At 30.6% G+C, this 7,448-nt stretch overlaps 1 protein-coding gene across 1 annotated transcript in view; it reads left to right on the top strand.

Moving 5' to 3' along the window:
- Positions 1–2,952: 2,952 nt before the first annotated feature.
- Positions 2,953–7,448, top strand: part of BGAL16 (beta-galactosidase 16) — a 103,935-nt gene continuing 99,439 nt past the window's right edge. The window contains exon 1 of the mRNA XM_086606215.1: positions 2,953–3,087. The gene's annotated coding sequence lies outside the window, so the exon portion shown is untranslated. The remainder of the gene's footprint in view (positions 3,088–7,448) is intronic.

Below are 7,448 nucleotides of genomic sequence, written 5' to 3'. Positions count from 1 at the left end.
TCAAACAAAAAATAGCACACTTCCATAACTAATTAAAGTTCTTCATCACCCCATGACAAATAATCAAGTATATATATGCCAACAATTCAATCTTACCTATATTATTTTTTTGCTTTTTATATGGTTTTTCTCTATAATCTCGTTGTCTCTCTCTCAATATTTGTTTTATTTGGTGTAGAATTATTCTGCATTCTCTCTCTCGATATTCGCAATTATTTGTTAAATAAATCTATTGAAGTTTCAAATTTGTGCGAAGACTATTCAAGAAATAAAAAAGATAAAAGTTTGGATCATATGAAATAACGTAAACAAATCAATAACATGTTGTGAGAAAAAAAAAATGTAACAATTTTTATTTGTTAAAGTAGTGTTAAACACTTAAACTCCTTCTGTTCCCTCGCCTTCTCCAACAGAAAATAGCACACCTTCATAACTAATATAATTAAAGTTCTTCATCACCCCATAACAAATAATTAAGTATAACACCAACAATTTAATCTTATCTATATCATTTTTTTGTATGGTTTTTCCCAATAATCTCATTTTCTTTCTATATTTGTTTTATTTGGTGTAAAATTATTCTGCATTCTCTCTCTCTATTTGCAATTATTTCTTAAATAAATCTATTAAAGTTTCAACTTTGTGCGAAGACTATTCAAGAAAGAAAAAAGAAAAAGCTGGGATCATATGAAATAATGTATACAAATCAATAAGATGTTGTGAGAAAAAAAATTAAAAAAGATGTAACAATTTTTATTTGTTAAAGTAGTGTTAAACACTTAAACTCCTTCGGTTCCCTCGCCTTCTCCAACAAAAAGTAGCACACTTCCATAATTTATTAAAGTTCTTCATCACCCTATAACAAATAATCAAGTATATATAACGCCAACAATTCAATCTTATCTATATCATATTTTTGCCTTTTATGGGTTTTTCCTATAATCTCTCTTTCTTTTTATATTTGTTTTATTTGGTGTATAATTATTCTACATTCTCTCTCTCTATTTGCAATTTTTTGTTAAATAAATCAATTGAAGTTTCAAGTTTGTGTGAAGACTATTCAAGAAAGACAAAAAGAAAAAGTTGGGATCATATGAAATAACGTAAACAAATCAATAAGATGTTGTGAGAAAAAAAATAAAAAAAATATAACAATTTTTATTAGTATATATTAATCATAGAAGATTCCCTATTCGAACTTTGCTTAGGGCCCCCGATTATCTTGAGCCTCCCTTGCATCTCAAGTAAAACTTGCTCTAGTTTCTCAGTTGACAATGCAAACATATTAACAATAAAGTATCTCCCCTCTCCAATAATAAGTTAAAAACAATGTGACTGCATCATTAAACAAAGCGTCTTCTTCAATAAGAAAGATGGGTGTAAAAAGGAATATAGTCAAAGAAAAGTGTGGTAAGTTTCAGTTTGATCTCGCTTTCAATTCAGTAATTGTGGTAAATTAATAATTACAAATCTTTTACAAAAATAGCAATGTGAATATATATTATGGTAAGTTTCAGTTTGATCTCGCTTTCAATTCAGTAAGTGTGGTAAATTAATAATTACAAATCTTTTACAAAAATAGCAATGTGAATATATATTATGTATTTGTAAATCATCCCACTTCCTGAATATGTTTCATTTGATCCTTGAATCAGTTTGGTTGTTTTTCTAATTTGAGGACACTCTCTTAATGGCAGATTAGTGATACTCACGATCACAATGAAGAGTACTCAAGCCTATATAAGCTCAAACCCTTGTATCAGGACTTTGTAATTTACATTTGTTAATAAGCTATCTGCAATGGCAACTCCACGTCTTTTTCTTGTTTTACTAGCTCTCACTTCACTGTTTCTCATTTGCAACACAAAGCCTAGGAAGTCACCACCACTATTTAGATTGAGATTGAAAATGAAAAAGAATGGTTGAAATGGTTTTGGTCTTACCAGTCGATACGCCTAGATTCGCTGCTAAGGATTGGATTATGAGAGCAAATATCAATCCAATGAGAATCACCCATAGTAACTATTAATTACAAAAAAAAAAAAAAGTCAACAAGTTAATATCGATCACTGTAGATTATGCAATTCATATAATTGAATTTCTAACTCTCATAATGTGAAGAAACCAAGACATATTGGTTGTCTATCTCATATCTATGATTTGCTCCAGCTTGCAAATAAGTTTCCACTGCGTCAAAAACCAATAATTAGAATCATAAAGTGGAAAATGATGAACAATATTACTATATGTCTATATATCTACATATTTTAGTCTACAACAATTTAACAAATTGTTAACTTCCTATAATGTTATAAGTCTATAACCCTACTATAATGTGGAGAAAACTATAAAAAATTAACATTGAAAGTAAAAAGTTATTTTTTTTTAGTGAAAATTTTATTGATAATGATAACGAGTTTTATAAATAATTAGGACAAACGTGCAACAAGCTGCGCTGTAAAGTCCTTTCTGAATTTGTTTTTTGTTTTTTGTTTTATTTTTTGGGTTGAGGTCTAACGTCTGTTCAAGAATTGATAGTGAAAGATAGGAAAGAGAGCTTATGAGTTTGTTATGGGTGATTATAATTATACAAACTGATCGGTTGGGCTTTGGGTCTTTGGCTATTTGTTTTAGTCTCATAAACCCATCAAACATTCAAAGACACATTTGTCCATCTTTAATGGTTTTGGACTCAAAATAAATTATAAATGATAATTTTGTAAGGGCAAAAAGAGAAGTAAAAAAAAATGTTAGCTTATTTGAATGTTTTTTATTAGTTTTTTTTTCATACTATTTTTTTTAGTTGATTATAATCTCACTATAGTTGTGAAAAATTTGGGGGTGCGGTAGTGGAAGTTTGCAAAAAAAATTGGGGGTGCGAGTCATTATAGTTTGAAGATTTTTCTAAGCAATTAGTTATGTGGTAGTGAAGTTTTTTCTACTTTTAGGGGGTGCGACCTCCCCCATATGCACCCTCCTATATCCATCTATGCTAACCTAGCATATCTGCCTCGGTCTTTCACAATTGATGGCCTCTGGCCATATAGTCATGGAACGCCCGGTACATAAAACTTCAGTAGAAAGAAGGTAATTTCTAATGTTTTGTATTTACTATGCTTAATATGTGTTGAAGTTGTACTAAGGCTTTTGTGCTTGCGTGGACATCCTCTCACATTTTCTCTTGATCTTCTAGTTAATCTAAATATATTGGATTGCTTAGTTATTAATTTGTTGTACTTAAAAAAAGTTTGTGCAAGTTTGATAGTCAGCTTGAAATTCTACAACGACTTGGAGTTGGGATTTTTCTTCTTTTATTTTTTTAAATTGCTTTGTTCAATTTGAACTCTTCTTCCTGTAATCCAAGGGTTCCAATTGTGTTGAACACTTCTCCCCTGTTTTGGTCTATGACATTAGTTCCTCACGGTTGATAGGTATTTGAGTTTTAGCTGCTGAGTTTTATCTTGACATTAATTAGCATATGCTCTGAAAACTGCTTTTAAATCTCGTAAAACATTAATTCTAGGGAGATCAGGAATTAAGCCCGTTTTAGTGACTGGCCTGACGTGGCTCTACTCTCTCACGTGAGTACTTGCATTTGTCCAGCTGCCCTATTATCATGACTAAACTAAAATTTGTTATTTCCTGTAACCATCCTGTCTAACTACCCTATCTTCATCATGTGTGTCATTACGTTAATCAAAAGAACATGTGGCCGCATCGTTGCCTTCTATTTCGATGATTGCGGGCAACTGTACTCATCTTCTGCCTCTTTCATCCTGCAATTCTGCACTGATGCTCAAGGAGTTTTTCTTTTGAAAAGCAGGTTTGGTTTGGTTTGGTTTGGTTTGTTCATTTGTTTTTCTTTCTTGATCTTTCTTCAATGATCTAAGGGTTCAAAGTATATTGACACAATTTTCTCATATTAACCTTTATGGATTTGTTTTCCTTAAAAAGGTTTTGTAAAAACTTAAAATTACTTCTGCTTTTTCTATACACTAGCTTTCAAACCCGTCCTACGAACGGGTGCCGTTATATTAAATTATTCTAAAAAATATTTAAACTATGTAGATAGATCTATTTATGAGATATGAATATTACATTGGTCACTCATCCAAATTTCTTGCAACATGAAAACCGCATTCCAGAAAAATAATAATAATAATGCACTTTTATAAAAACCCTTTGAGTTCTTTTTGTTGTTTAATAATAGAAATTTGATAAAATTTTTGTGAGAATGCCCAATGAGATGAAATTCATATTGAATATACTTGAATAGCAAGTCATTCCCAATCATATACTTGTCAAGACATTTCCACTACACATAAAACAACGATGTTTTGAGATTTGTTTAATGCACTAGCATTTAATTTCTGATTTTCCGTTAAATATTTTTTGAGATCAGTTCATTGCATTTGTATCCATTTTTTTATTTTCTGTTAATTCATCTTTGAGGTTAGTTCAATGCAATTACATCCAGTTTCCGATTTTTGGTTTTTCAATTTTTGTTAATTATTATTTGAGATTAGTTTCATGAATTTGCACTTAGTTTTGAATTGCGCATTAATAACTCTATGAGGTTAGATCAATACATTTGCATTCAGTTTCCTATTTCAAGTTAATTATCATTTGAGTTTAATTAGTTCAATGCATTTATATCCAATTTTTGATTTTTCGTTAATTATTTTTTAGGTTAGTTCAATGCATTTGCATCTAGTTTCCGATTTCCATTTAATTATTCTTTGACGTTAGTTTGATGCATTCACATCAAGTTTTCGATTACACCTTAATGATTCTTTGAGATTAGTTCCATGCATTGACATCCTGTTTCCGATTTGTTGTTAATTATTCCTTGAGGTTAGTTCCATTTATTTGCATCCAGTTTCTGATTTTCTGTTAATTATTCTTTAAAGTTAGTTCCTTGCAGTTGCAACCGGTTTTCAATTTTCCGTTAATTATTCATTTGAGGTTAGTTTGATGCAGTTGCATCCACTTTCTGATTTTCGGTTAATTTTTCTTTGGGGTTAGTTTGATGCAGTTTCATATTGTTTCCGATTACCCGTTAATTATTCTTTGAGGTTAGTTTGATGCATTTGTATCTAGTTTCTGAGTTCCCGTTAATTATTCTTTGAGGTTTGTTGAATGCATTTGCATCCAGTTTTCGATTGTCTGTCAATTATTCTTTGAGGTTAATTAGGTCAATGTACTTGTATCCAGTTCCTGGTTTCCCGTTAATTATTCTTTGAGGTTAGTTCATTGCAGTGTTACATCTAGTTTTCGATTTCTCGTTAATTATTCTATAAGGTTAGTTCATTGCAGTGTTGCATCCAGTTTCTGATTTACCGTTAATTATTCTTTCAGGTTAGTTCATTACATTTGCATCCATTTTTCAATTTTCATCCCACTAATTATTTTTTGAGGTTAGCTTAATGCATTTGTATCAAGTTTCCGATTTCCTATTAATTATTCTTTGAGGTTAGTCGATGCATTTGCATCTGGTTTTCGATTTTTCATTAATTATTCTTTGAAGTTAGTTAGCTGGATTTGCATCCAGTTTCTGATGTCATGTTAATTATTCTTTAGTTCAGTGCAGTTGCATCCAGTTTCTAATTTCCCGTTAATTATTATTTGAGGTTAGTTAAATTCATTTGGATCAAATTTCTAATTTCACATCAATTATTCTTTGAGGATAGTTTGATGCATTTGCATCCAATTTTTTATTTCCCGTTAATTATTTCTTTGAGGTTAGTTTATGCAGTTGCATCTAGTTTTTGATTTTCCGTTAATTATTCTTTAAGGTTAGTTCAATGCATTTTTATCTAGTTTTTGATTTCTAGTTAACTTTTCTTTTGCGTTAGTTCAATACAGTTGCATCCAGTTTTCAATTTTCCACTAATTATTCTTTGAGGTTAGTTCGATGCATTTGTATAAAATTTTCGATTTTCCGTTAATTATTCTTTTAGGTTAGTTCAATGCAATGTGGCATCCAATTTCCGATTTCCGTTAACTATTCTTTGGGATTTCTTCAATGCATTTGCATCAAGTTTCTGATTTCCCATTAATATTCTTTGACGTTGGCTGGCTCAATACATTTGCATCCAATTTCCCGATTTTGCATTAATAACTCTTTGAAATTAGTTCGATGCATTTACATCCAGTCTCCTATTTCCAGTTACCCATTAATTACTCTTTAAGGTTAGTTCGATGCACTCACATCCATTTTCCAGTTACCTATTAATTTTTCTTTGAGGTTTGTTCAATGCAATGTTGCATCCATTTTCTAATTTCTCTTTAATTATTATTTGAGGTTAGTTCAATGTTGTTGCATCCAACTTGTGATTTCTCATTATTATCCTATTTCCCGTTAATTATTTTTTGAGGTTGGTTCAATGCATTTGTATCCAGTTTCTGATTTCCTGATAATGATCAAAGTTGGTGTGTAATATCAACTTCTATTTATCATTATATACAATCCTCAAAGCAGATAATAAGAATGTTCATCGTTTGCTAATTCATGTTAGCACGTAAAAAACATGAGCACTGATATGTGTATTGATTCAATGACCCTTTTTCCAAAAAAATTAGGTACTCCTCTTCATGGTTTAATATTTGAAAACCATCAGAGACAAATGTGGAATGTGGTACGTGGTAGAAGGCAAATAAATACTTAATTTACAAATAGTGCAATTACAAAACAAAATCACACTTAAAAACATGAAAATTTCAAAACAAACTTGTGATAAAAATTTCAATTTTGTTCTACGAAAGAAATCTATTAATTAGAACCCCATCACGAATTAAAGTGAAGTAAAGCATAAGAAAGAGTCGAATTAACACTGAATCACAGCATCACTCTATATTAGAAATGAATTCAGACTGCAATACTAACAAAAACAAAAAGTTGGATAAGTTGCTTTTAAATATATATCAGCTGCTCTATAGAGTCCATCATCAATAACTTGAGCATAGTCAAGCAAGATTTCAATAATAGCAATGAATTTCTATAGATCTAGATATGAATCGATCATGCGCAATTTCCACTAGATAAGAATCAATGAGTCGTCCAACTTTCAGGACTGAGCCATGACTTGGAGAACCAAGACTTTCAAATTCATACCCAAAATGTGATGCTTTTTTAGATTCTTCATCTTTAATTTGTTGCAAAAGAAACCATGTGTTAAGAAATCCTTCCTTTTGTAATTGTAAGTGGGACGAAAGTATCAATAAAGTAGCTTAAGGCTAACAAAAATATAGTAAAACAACGTATGTGAAAGAAAATCAGCATTATATTAGATTAATAGCACACCTGAATCTAAGAACATACAAAACAATCAGGTTAGAAAATCAATCAAACGTACCCAACTGGGTTGAAAAACGCAGTATCGATTGCTTTAACTTTAAGATACATTAAACATTAACTTGTGAACCCAAAAATCGGGGAAACCGACTCC

The sequence above is a fragment of the Coptis chinensis genome, chromosome 4 (assembly GCF_015680905.1).
Source record: "Coptis chinensis isolate HL-2020 chromosome 4, ASM1568090v1, whole genome shotgun sequence".
Classification (NCBI taxonomy): domain Eukaryota; kingdom Viridiplantae; phylum Streptophyta; class Magnoliopsida; order Ranunculales; family Ranunculaceae; genus Coptis; species Coptis chinensis.
This window is presented reverse-complemented; position numbering and strand designations above follow the sequence as displayed.